This window comes from Bacillus rossius, chromosome 10 (genome assembly GCF_032445375.1).
Source record: "Bacillus rossius redtenbacheri isolate Brsri chromosome 10, Brsri_v3, whole genome shotgun sequence".
Lineage (NCBI taxonomy): Eukaryota > Metazoa > Arthropoda > Insecta > Phasmatodea > Bacillidae > Bacillus > Bacillus rossius.
Window position 1 is genome coordinate 31508787 of NC_086337.1, and position 13561 is coordinate 31522347.

General features: G+C 39.2%; 1 long non-coding RNA gene across 1 annotated transcript; it reads left to right on the forward strand.

Moving 5' to 3' along the window:
• Positions 1-4302: 4302 nt before the first annotated feature.
• Positions 4303-9244, forward strand: LOC134535910 (uncharacterized). The gene is made up of 2 exons (XR_010075726.1): positions 4303-6301; positions 7475-9244. It is a non-coding gene; the product is annotated as an uncharacterized LOC134535910 (long non-coding RNA).
• Positions 9245-13561: the final 4317 nt, after the last annotated feature.

Sequence of the window (13561 nt, forward strand, 5' to 3'; positions counted from 1 at the left end):
TTAATATGATAGTGGAATGCACAATCATTACATGGTGTAAAACTTTAAAAAATTACTAAACATTGATTTTGTTATGTAATGAGTATAAATAATATTCAAAATAAGTGATGATGAAAAAAATGTTAAAAAATGCACAAAAAGCAGAGTAAGTTCAAAAATTCCATTCCAGCACTGTGATACATAATTTAATTTCTAAATAAGATTAAAATTGAAACTTTTGAGGTAGCTCAGACCAGAAGTAGTTATTCATGTGACATGTTTCAATATTTAAAAATGGGACAGAATTAGAAAATTTTCCTTCTGCCACTCTTTCAAAAGTATTGAGAATTTTAAGCTTAATATTCAGATTATTTTATTTACATACATACATTATTTAGTTTAGTACATTAATGTTAAAATGCGCGTCCCAACCATACAATGCTCTTTAACGCACACATATTTCTATTTCTATACTATAAACTATAATTAATATGTTTGACTTGATGTGATAATGGCGTATGTCCAAAAACTTACAAGTCATGCACTCCCATTGCACAAATCTTTCAAAGATAACATCAAAGTTAACTAATAAGTTTGACTTACTTAAAGCAAAGATTATCCACCTAAAGTAAGGGAATTCTTTGTGGAATAACATCACAAAAACCCGTTTAACGAAATGTATTCAGTCGGAAAGATTTTGGGTTATTACATTTATATGCTTACTTTAATTTATAATATTGATTACAGAAAATTGTAATTAGAAATAGTTTATTGTAACACTTTAACACTGTAACACTTTAATTGTGAAATAACATAGGTTAAATAATTTAACACGCATAATTAAGAAGTAAAATTACATGTCTTTGTAAAATTTTGAAGCTTAATAATATTATTTAAATGCTTTACCAAATAATTAAGATATTTGAAAGAAAAACCATAAACGACTCAACTAATTACAAAAATAAAATTACCTAACTATACCTGCGATCTTTTGAGTAAAAAAATAACTGCTGCTTGACTTTGAGTAAAGAATACAAAAATAATATTTAGAGGGAATTTAGGTGTAAGATACGCCATTTTCGTTTCAATAATATTTAATATTTTGAGTCTTAAAATGGTTTATTTGAAAACTGACGTTCGTAAATGAACAAATACAAAAAAAAAGAAGAAAAAGAAACGAAATAGATTCAATCTTAAAGTTAGAAGATACGTATTAAGTGTATCTTGCTATATAAATAAATAAATTCAAGAAAGTGAACATCACTATACTGTGTAGCAAAATATTATTGGCTCAAATGATTAATTTGTATTGTCTAACATATTAGCTCTCTTTATGAGGCAATTTGGAAGAGTATATTCAAAAGTGCGACGAAAGTACAGGAACGAAAATGTGTAACAACCATGGTACTACCAACTATGGTGGATGGCGCGAACCAAAGTTCTCATACACAAGAGAGAAATGTATAGCATCAAATGTTTAATGGATTTTTTTTTTTTAACAAGATGGGCAGTATTTTAATCAGATTTTTTATTTATTAAAATCAGGTACAAAAGACTGGGGACTAATATTTTTCTACTTCAGTATTTTTTTCACTAAAATTAAAAGCATTTCTTTATATTGGTAGTTCCAAATGTCAGTCGGCAAATATAATGACATAGCTATTACAGCTGCTAATTCTAGCGATAGGTGCAGCAACTACATGTGATTCGTGTCCGCCAACCAAAGTTTATAAAGCCAAAAGGTAACTTTAAAGTTGACGCCGCCGTCGGTGCTCCTTCTGAGAGCACAGGCCGTTATGTGTCCTCAACACCTGATCAGTGCCGTGCCACGAACACGCCCGTGCGTGCAACGTAGTGCAGTGCCCCGAACGGCGTGACGTCAGTCACGGCCTCTTACGTGTGCAAAGCTCCCGGCCGGGTGTGGCACTGCGCAAATAGGTAGTCTGTGTACATGCATTTGATAAAACAATCAAAAACTAAAACTTTTAAAATAGCCAATAATTATTGTTAATTAACTAATCATTTTGTAAACCAATATCGTTCACAAAACTGGCCGGAATCATCTTCCCGCGCTCCGCAGTTTCCCGCGGAATTTTCCCCCTCCCTGGCCCCGGTGGCCAGGGAGGTTAGTCAGTAGCGATCTAGCTCTCACCTGGGCCGGCAGCCCCGCACACGGGGAGCACTCATCTTTCGCGCCATCTCCACATTAACAGCAATAGGTAATTATCTTCAAACCTTTTCAACAGCTCCCCGGTCGGCCCGAACCGGCCGTACGATATTTCGTGCGGTCTTTCGTTAAAATGTGTGACTCGCCAGCGAGTCTTTCCAGTGCTACGTATATGTAATTGTTTAGGCGGCCCGTCGTGGCGCCTGTGCCTCACGCTATTAAAAAACCCCTCGGGGAACTAGTTCATAGCCCACGCGGGGCGGCACAGTGCCGAAAGCGAAACAGAACTTAATAACCATTCATCACCTGGGACGTGCAACGGTTGCGGACGAGATATCCCGTCGGATTCCGCCGCGCCCGTTCCCAGCATAACGTGGCCCTCGCCACCACGCGGAGTAGCCGCCTTTGTGTGACCACCTGAGTGGGACACTTGAACTTTGCCCGAACTCGGGACTAGCCCTTAGTGACTCTAGTGTAATGTTTCTTTGTTAAGTGACCTTGTATAACCAGTCATTAGCGTACCTCGTGTTACGTCCCGCACAAACTTTCACGTGTGCAGAAATGGGCTTGCCGCTCACCCGAACATTCGACTCGCAACTCGCCGGGTAACTACCCCTCTTAAAGAACTAGCCGCCGGGCTACCGAGCGACCGTAAAGAGTATTGAGGGTGGTGTAGGCTGAGTGGAGGTCGAAGTTGATGCGGCCAATCGCGTGAGAGTGCCATATGTGATGTAGAGAAGTGTAACGTGTGCGACGTAATAAATCTGTTAAATGTACGTGTGTGCTTTCTCTAATACGGCGTCCTGGGAGGCCATAACAGCCCGGGGAGCCCTCTGCCGACGAATCCCTGCCTGCAGCCACGAGGCCAGGAACCCCGCCCTTGAGATAAAAATTCTTTAAAACCTTTTTAATTAACGTAATTTCAAAACAGGCAGCGAGGACGGCGTCAAAGTAGTAACTGGTCATGATTTTTAACTCAGTTAAATTTGTTGTAAAAATGTATTTAGTCAGAGTTGTGTCATTAAATTGTTTTAATTATCGTTTTGCAAATATAATGATTTGAAAGTCGGCATAGCTGCTCGGATAGCGAATTATAGTGGTGAGTGCGGAAAATATAAGTTATTTACATCTGTGCACCAAAGTTCACAAACACAAAGGGAAATGCTATAGTATTAATTGTAATGCAGGACAATCTTCTCTGGATTGTCAAGTCGTGGTGAACGTCTCTCGGTACCCTCGTGGTTAGATTTTGTTTCCCAGCACCCGATCTATAGTGAGAGCACTTTCCTCCCACAAGCAGTCCAGTCGTTGGCCATTCGCCCTGAGTGGCATACCGAGGGATGATACCTGCGCTGGAGAAATCTCACTGACCCGCATATTTCAGGCACCTGGGTACATCGTTTGCTAGACTAAACAATCTGTGGACACTCACTGGGACAGGATAACGATCGGGGTTAAACAATACTCATGTGTCAAGTAGTATTCACGTCCGAATTTACTACAGCACCCACATTTAGTTAGAATTACTACTGCATAAATCTCTTCACACTTAGATAAAATGGTAATTTTTATGGTTACGATAGCAATTACACCTAGTCAAAAATGTTGCGGCCAGTATGTATCTGTGCTGGTGAATTACTTGGAAATCACACACGGTAGTCAGACAGTCCTGTAAGTGTAGTGCTTGCCTGCATGCCTTATGTTGCGATACATACACATAAAAGTACACTGCATATTGCATGCAGAGCTCCAGTAATGAGAATAAGGGTTAAAAAAACAATTATTAAAAACTATTGAATTTATTAATCAGTTAAGGCAAAACAATTATGAGAGGTCTGTGAGACAGGAATCGAACAAGGGTTACAAAAATTTGGCTTCTGCTCTGAGGGAGCAAAAGTCTCATCAACAATATAATTAATATAAATCTCAGCTGCTGCCAGTCTGTACCTGGGTGGTTGTAAACAAACATACTAATTGCACTGACATATATAATGTCATCCATCTTGCTGGTTAAAGTATTAAAGCAATATTTTAAAAACAACACTTGTTGCAACTGGCTGTAAAATCACAGGGTACGCTTCTAACAACAGCGGATGGTACTGAGACCTGAGATTTTCTTAGTGCTCAAGGCAGTACTATAACATATTGTCGCGGGTTGAAATTTTGCAGGGTTGTTGAAATCAAATTTAGGGACTTTACTGACGGGACTCTGGGCTGGCTGCTCTGTTCACTCGTCAGCGCAAGTGGCGTGACCATGTAATTGGGGCACGGGGCCGGCGCGGCGCGCTGCGGGCTTGCAGAATTTTGTTTGTTTGTTTGGCCGCGCGCTGGCGCAGCCACGGGCCGCAGTTACTGGGGCGCGCTGTCGTAACAAGCCGCGCGGTGTGGCCTGCACATCGGGGTAGAGGGGGGGTAGCCTTCCCAGATGTTCTAGTTAGTTGTTTAGTAAATTTGACTTCAATAACGAGCTTTTGTTATGGTAGGCGCGGCAGGGCGCGCAAATTTAAGCGCAAGTGATTGGTGACTCGGTGCTCACTCAGGCGGAGGCTATGCGTCTCACCTGTGGTCACGAGTTGTTAGTTCGTTCGTGATGTAGGAATTCAAGCTTTCGGGCGGAAGCTATGGCCGACGCCAGAGGCCACGAGTCGTTTAATTTAAGTTAGGTCATAATGTAGTCATCTTCAAGCTTTCGGGCGGAGGCAATGGTCGACGCCAGAGGCCACGAGTCGTTTAATTTAAGTTAGGTCATAATGTAGTCGTCAAGCTTTCGGGCGGAGGCTATGGCCCTCGTCAGGGGTCACGCGTCATAGTTTTTAAAATGTAATGTTCGTTCGGGATTTCAAGGGCAGGAGAGGCCCCTACGTTATTTTTTTAAAGTAATCGATCAAGAAAGGCTTTTCGGAAAATGTGAGTATGGACTTATCTTTGTTTTAATTTTAAGTATTAATTATGATTTGAGGTATTCGGAAGGACTAGGGAAGTGTTTAGTGAAGTTCTCTCATTCTCTCTCTTGTAAGGTCGTTCAATCGTTAAGGAAGTAAAGAGATTATTGTTTTAAATTGTAATCCCGCTATTTAAATGTTCTTTAAAATGATGTTGAGTATTTGACTTTAAGAATAAAATAATTTTAATTAAGTATTATGTTATTTTGCAAAATCTCCTTAGTTCAGCTCTCACCAGACATCCTGTACGGGATGACGAACCTATGATCCTAGGTACAGTAAAGTATTTTATGAAGTTAAGACTAGTTGATGCCAAGCGAGTTGTTTCTATGTAAAGAGCTACGATTCTCTCCCCCCTCTGAAGGTGGATCGTGACAGAAATGGTGGAGGCGCCGGGTAGGTTCTATTTCTGGAGAGAGAGAGAGGTAGATTTTTATGTTTATTATTAAGTTAGTTTCAGCTTCTGATAGCAGGTTATTAAGAGTTTACTTGAGGAGAGGATTACGGAATTTAATCTAAGTGGAGGAAGTCTTTGAGATTTTTTTTTGACGTAACATATGTTTATTTGAGTATACTTGTAAGGATAAAGTTTATAGTGATAAGTTGTTTTAAGTCGTTGAGTTTATCAGGGATTTTTACGTGAGGAGAATACGTTATAATTTAAATGATTAATAGAGATAATGCAAGTGGTTTAATTTAATTGAAATTAATTTTAAGATTGTAGGTTAAGAGAGTTAAAATTTAAAATAAAGTTTTTTTCGTAAATAGGAATTATTTTCAAGTGAAGTTTGTTTTGCTGTCGTGCGCGTAGGAGACGAGACGTACGAATTAAATCAGTCGAGGGAAGGATAAACGTTAGAAAGGAATTAAAGAGAAAACGAGAGTTTATGTAAAAGAGAGTTATAGAATTTATAGTGATGTTTTGTTTTAATTAGAAAAATGTTGAGAGTTGTTTCAGAACGACACGTCAGTGGACGTGGCAGAATGAACACGAGACGGGGAGGTGCTGAGACCTAGCGGAGAACGGAGGAACCGCAAGCGAGGGTTGGCGCACCTGATGGAATTCGGTGACGTCACGGGCTCATAAGGAGACGTGGACAGGCCGTGACCTTGTTTTGATCAGCTGTACGGTAACTTAGCGATAAGAAAATAGACTATTGGTTAAATAAATTTAAATTTAAGTGTGTTTTAGAAGAAGAGGAACTTTCAGTATGTAAGTAATTTATTTTAAGAAGTGTATGATGTATAGGCTAGAAGTGTTTCGTTGTAAGTTGTTTATGTTTTTGTTAGTTAAATTCTACCTCGGTTTTAAAAATATTTTTTTGGGATTTGTAAACATTATTAAGGAGGTACACTATAAAATCGATAAGCATTGAGAAAAGTGGGAAGGATAGTTTTTGTGTATAGAGGGAATTTACTCCAAGGGAACAGAGAGACAAAATTAATGTTTTCTTTAAGGCGAGGGACCCTAAGGTGAGGTGTTGTGTCCCTGGGAAGTAGGGATTGTAGAACAGACCCATAGGAGATGGGCTATCTACGTGAATTAAGGGTTAGGAGAATCCTGAGTGTTGTTAGTAGTTTGGGGCAGGAGTTCCCCATGGTAGTACCGAAGTGGCTATCCTGTATGGGATAGGGTACCATTTCAATGAAGTTTGTTGGTGGGGTGAGAGCCCCCTGTGTAGTGGGCCTATAGCAGATAGGCACTACAGTGAAATTTTTGGTTATTTTGTGAGGTAAATTCCCTGGAGGTTAAGTAAGATTGGATTCAGTTAGGAAGGAGGGAAATGAGAAACATTGCTGTAGAGAGTTAGTGTACTTGCCTAATGTGAAATTGAATTTTACTAAATTAATTTAGAAGAAAGTTTAAAGATGCAAGGTAACATTATTATTGTAATAATTGAAAGAGATTAAGAGGTAGAGAGAAATAGGCAGTTTTTGTTTGTAAGTACTAAAGTTTACATATAGAAATTTAGTAACTAAGAATGAATAATAAGTTAAGTCTAGTGTAAAAGTTTTTTTTAAGTTTGTTAAGTTAAGAGTCACAAGTAAATTTTTTTTTAGAGAGAATGTCTTTGATAGGAAGTATTAGAAACTTATGGGAATTTTAGGGTAACATAAATAATGTAGGTAATGAATAATAAATAGATGGTAGGTCTTAAGTTAGGATTAACATTTGAAGCAGAATTTAATTAAGAAGAAGGAAAATAAATAGGCCTAATGAAAAGAACAAAAAAGGATTTTATGGTAAAGCATTTTTTTTAAGTAATAAACAATGAATAATAATGTTGTTTCAGGGTAATGTGTACTAATAATACAATTTTTTTTTAGGACCAAAGAACAGGAATTATGTAATTTAAATTAACATGTATTTTTGAAACTGTTACAGATTCCTTAAGATGAGCTGAGCAGCAGTCCAGTTTACAAGATGACAAGAGTTCGAGAGACAAGATACAAGATCACTGAAACAAGAGCCAAGACTGAAGATTCAAGAGAAGAGAAAGCTGGCAGCCATGGACTTACAAGTGGAGATTAATAAGGTTATGTAAAGTTTTATTTTTTTATGGAAGACAATAACTGGAGTTTTTTTTTGTTATAAACAGTCTTTACAGAACTTTTTAGGTTATAGTAATGTAATGGAACTAGTGAGTTGTGGTAGCTGTCAAAAAGAACTAATACCTTAAGTTTAATTTTTAAAGTTAATTTTCTTAATTTACAGAGGGATTAGTAGTTTTTTTTAAAACCTTATTTAGGTTGGAATTTAAATACAATAGCTTATTATAAATGTGTACGAACAGTTCAAGTTCACAGTACTGATAGGTAGGTCAGATGATCTTATTGATTTTGATGATTTGTTGTTTTGAGTTGATTTTTAAGTGTTGTGAATTAGACAATGAAATAGTTCTGAAAACTTAAATTATTTCAAGCTAAGAAATAGTAAAGTTAATTGTAACTCAAAGGACACCAGAATTTAATTTTTTTTTGAATTAGTAATGTTTGAAAATTTTATACTTTACAAGAAAGGTTATAAACAAACAGATCGGATGGAACAAGGATGCAGTAAATCACAATTTCATTTAGAATTATTGATTAGCTTTTGAGGTTATGAAGTAAAAGTAATTATAGTTTAAAAGTTTGAATAAAAAAAAAATGTTTTTTTTTTTATTTGTTTGAAATAGAAAGTTTAAAAGTTAATTAGTCATGATCTAGGTGGGTGATGGGGTGGGAATTGGCCACTCTTTTTCCCTATAACCTCCCTAACATGGCCTTCTATTACAACTAACAGAAATAAAGAAGAAGAAAAATGAAGAATTATTAGTTAGAATGTTTCTTTCATGAAGATACCTGATGAACTTTTACTGTTTGGAAGAATAGAAGCAAGGTTAGTCAGATATTTTTACTCAGAAGAAGAAGAAGATAAAGCAGTTTTATGACTCGACAAGCCAGAGATTGGTGTTTCCCCTCTGCGCTTCTATTGACTACGTTGTTTACTCTCATGGGATAGCTGGTTCGGCACCATGGAGAGAGATTGGTGGGCATTGTGGTTGCCCCCAGAAGAAAAGAAGAGTAGAAGAGGTTATGGGTGGGTCATGTGAACTGACCTTCAACCCAGTTACTTCGTGGGGACTATTTGCTGTATAGAGAAGATCAAGACTCAAGAGTTAGGGAAAATCATTGGAGGTCATGTTTCCCTTCCTTACGTTTTTCCTATCAAATTATTTGCCTGATTAGATTATGCTAAGGGTGGGATACTTTATGTTAGCAGTTGAATTAATTAATTATATTTTTTTGTGTGTTTGCATCCTTGCCCATCGATTGCAGTTTAGTAGTTAGTTTTGTATTTGTCAGGCGTGATGGTAATGCCTGTTGATGATGTTTCAGAATTGTAATCTGTTCGTGATGAGGATGGCACAACTCCGAAGCAGATGTGGGGAGAAGTTGTGAGCTGCCCTGGAAGCCAGTCCAGTAGCTGTTGGAGTTGAGTGGTGTTTGCTGATGGCCAGCCCAGGGAGCTACTCTTCTCGACAACACTGACTTCGAGGAGTTGCACCAACCTTCACGAGATAAGAGTTTAATTAATTGAAACACTGTAAGGACACTTAATTTTTTTTGAAGAACGAAAGAAGTATGGTAATAAACGGAAACCGAAAAAAAAAAATAATAATAATTATCAAGAATTTGCACATTGTTTAACGAATACTGAGAAACTAAGAACAGTAATTTAATTTGTAAAGAGAGCTTCACTAACAGAACAATTTTTTTAGAATTGAGAACTCGAGCCTCTGAAGGTTCCTGTGAGAACAAACCAGATAAAAGTTTTACATTTAATTTTATGAATACTTGTTGTTTTAAAATAAATCTTATGCAGAATCTAGATGTATGTTCAGACAGTAAGGAACTAAGAAAATTATTATTTTTGTGAAATGAGGAATTTATAGTTATGGTTTAATGGAAAAAGACAATTTGTAATTTTGAGGTAGCTCGATGGGGCTCGAGCTCTGTGAGGGGAGGGTTATGTCGCGGGTTGAAATTTTGCAGGGTTGTTGAAATCAAATTTAGGGACTTTACTGACGGGACTCTGGGCTGGCTGCTCTGTTCACTCGTCAGCGCAAGTGGCGTGACCATGTAATTGGGGCACGGGGCCGGCGCGGCGCGCTGCGGGCTTGCAGAATTTTGTTTGTTTGTTTGGCCGCGCGCTGGCGCAGCCACGGGCCGCAGTTACTGGGGCGCGCTGTCGTAACAAGCCGCGCGGTGTGGCCTGCACATCGGGGTAGAGGGGGGGTAGCCTTCCCAGATGTTCTAGTTAGTTGTTTAGTAAATTTGACTTCAATAACGAGCTTTTGTTATGGTAGGCGCGGCAGGGCGCGCAAATTTAAGCGCAAGTGATTGGTGACTCGGTGCTCACTCAGGCGGAGGCTATGCGTCTCACCTGTGGTCACGAGTTGTTAGTTCGTTCGTGATGTAGGAATTCAAGCTTTCGGGCGGAAGCTATGGCCGACGCCAGAGGCCACGAGTCGTTTAATTTAAGTTAGGTCATAATGTAGTCATCTTCAAGCTTTCGGGCGGAGGCAATGGTCGACGCCAGAGGCCACGAGTCGTTTAATTTAAGTTAGGTCATAATGTAGTCGTCAAGCTTTCGGGCGGAGGCTATGGCCCTCGTCAGGGGTCACGCGTCATAGTTTTTAAAATGTAATGTTCGTTCGGGATTTCAAGGGCAGGAGAGGCCCCTACGTTATTTTTTTAAAGTAATCGATCAAGAAAGGCTTTTCGGAAAATGTGAGTATGGACTTATCTTTGTTTTAATTTTAAGTATTAATTATGATTTGAGGTATTCGGAAGGACTAGGGAAGTGTTTAGTGAAGTTCTCTCATTCTCTCTCTTGTAAGGTCGTTCAATCGTTAAGGAAGTAAAGAGATTATTGTTTTAAATTGTAATCCCGCTATTTAAATGTTCTTTAAAATGATGTTGAGTATTTGACTTTAAGAATAAAATAATTTTAATTAAGTATTATGTTATTTTGCAAAATCTCCTTAGTTCAGCTCTCACCAGACATCCTGTACGGGATGACGAACCTATGATCCTAGGTACAGTAAAGTATTTTATGAAGTTAAGACTAGTTGATGCCAAGCGAGTTGTTTCTATGTAAAGAGCTACGATTCTCTCCCCCCTCTGAAGGTGGATCGTGACAATATATCCCACCCATCCTTCAATCAACAGGATAAGCCCTGAGTAAGGCAGTCTACATGCTCACTACATGCCACAGGTAAAGGGCTACCTTTGCCGTGGTCATTGCAAGCGGTTCGATCGCCTCTTCTGTTTAGAAACTGCAGGTGCGAATTCGTCGCCTATGCTGCTTACCTCCAAGTCCTCCAGAGCCACACCCATGACAAGGCAAGGCATTGAGGGTAATTCATGTGCCGGTGGTGCCACAGTACATCATATGGCTCCTTCACCCTTATACAGAACTCTGCATCTGCCAGGGAGGTGCAGTGGCTGCAGCCACTTTGGGTGGGCGAAGTAGGCTTGGCCACCTCCAGATCGTCTGGTTCGTGCACCAGAGGCGAAACCTCATTCTATACTGCTTCCGTCTCGAGGGTGCAGGTCACATAAGAGCTGGGGATCTTTAAGGTTTCACAGAGTTATTAGAAATGAACAGAAACAAGGTGTGATTCCATCTGAATATAAATATAATCACGTAAAATTTATTAAAGGAAAATTTATAACAGATATTAAAGAAATATATTAACATACAATATCACGTACTTAAACAGCTCTCAGGTATATTCAGAAAGAAGAAATAAAAATATGGGTCGACCCGAAATTAAATTATAAAAAGGTTTCATTTAAAAAAAAAACATAAATCAATTAAAAAAATACAAATATGTTTAAACCATCCCAGTATTCTGAAAGTCCAGAAATGATGTTTATCTGATGAACTTCGTCTGACGGAAGAAAGTTCAGAAAAAGGTTAATAGATACAGTAGCACCGGAGGTCGGGGCTGCGTTTCCCGGAGATCCATCGGGAAAATGATGCCAGGGCGCCTGTGTATTGTAGAGGAAGGGTGATGAAAATGCCAATTCGGCGTCCGGCTCTCGGACCCTGTCTGCGAACAGTCCGAATCAAAACTGATCAGAACTTGTACACAGACAGTATAAACTGGGCAGAGAAAGCCCGCAAAAGTTAAGGGGAGGTTAGGGAAAGTCGCGGATCGTCACTCACCAGACAGGGAAGTTGACTTCTATTTTCCGATGCGTCGCCAGCCAGGAACTGGATCCCGCGAATACGCGGCTGGGCGCAGATGTTTCTACCATTCAAAAAAATATTTTAAAAGAAAATGACTATTACTCTTTATACTATGCAGACGGACTAAACTACTTAAAAAAGATTACAGGGATAGCATCCCTTATTTAATCGACTACATCGTCGGTTGCGGCCGGATGGAAGTCTTGTAGTGTCTCGTCGACTCGCCGATAATCACAAACGGTCCGTCTGCAGTCGCGACGCGAAGTGTCTCGCGAAGAACCGCGTCTCGTAATTAAAAGTAAATGTTCAACCAAAAGTGGAGGGGGGGGGACTGGGACGTCCGGACCGAAAGGTTCCGAAGTTCCCCGAGTGGGCATCATAAAAAACTCTGACTTTGATGTCTCGATGTTGGTAGCACTGGTCGACTTTAGCGCTACCTGTTGAGGGGTGTCTGAAATAAAAAAGAATCGACTCGCTCAAGCCATCCTGCTAAAACCAGGGCCTAAAGGGGCAGTCAGGTGCTGCACTCTGGCGGCCTACAGGGGAAGTTAGCTGGGAGGTTAGTAAGTTTGTCACTAGATGTTGCGGTGGTTAGCTCTACAGGCTCGCCACAAGAGAAGAAGTTGCTATGTCCGCCACTAGATGTTGTGTGTGGTCCATCTTGGCACACACATTTTTTATGCCAGTCGTCCTTGGAGACTGTCACTGCCTGTAAGGGTTTACGACGGGTCATTGGTCCTGGACTAAATTCTGAGAACCGGAGTGAGCTGGAAGGGGTGGGAGAGCAACGAGGCTGGGAACGAGCGTCCTTGTCGTGACTTTCGAGGAGTGAACCTAAGACATATGCGTGACGATAAAGGCTATGCTCGGCTCGTTTCTGAGAAATGGTAACAACTCGGCCAGAGCTGTTGTATGCAGTTTTAGTCATGAAGTGAAGTAATATTACAAACCTGGGACGTGCCTGCTAGCGAGGGAAATGTTAAACGGGCTGCCAACGAAGTTTTAGATTTGCAAAAGCTCAGATAGGTCTCTGAGAAAAGGTGCCTCAGTCTACTGGCACAAAGTTAAACTAAGGGGAGTACACCAGCCTAACAAAGAGTAAATCACCCAAAGTAACCAAATTATAAAGAAAAATAAAATTTCAAAAAAATAATTTAAAATTATATAAACAATAAAATAAAAACGTGCCGACATACCAAATTTCCGGCACATAGGCGGAGCCAGGGTAAGCAACCTACACTGAGTATGAAATGATTGAAACCGGGCATACTTACCCTGTACCAGAATCGACTTAGTTAAACTACTTACAATACCTGATGAACTTACAAGGTAACATGACCATACAAAACAACTTTAAAAACTAATTGACATGATTATTCATTTTTACACATAACTTTATGAACTAGGTATCATCATTCTCTTACAAACTAAGTTACATATTTATCTTATGATTTAAGTGTATTTTACAGACTAAGTGGATCTTACAGACTAAGTGGATCATACGGTCTAAGTATACTTTATGGACTAAGTGTACTTTATGGACTAAGTGGCGCCACTTAAAAATAATTTCTTATCCTAAAACATTCTTAATACTAAACATCTGAAATATAAACACTCTTACAAACTAGTACCATGGATTTTTATTACTTATAATTAGAACCTAGGTTTTTTATATCTTTTAACACTGCGTGTTGCAGATGGCATGCCGAAGCTTTGTTTAAGACTCCTCGA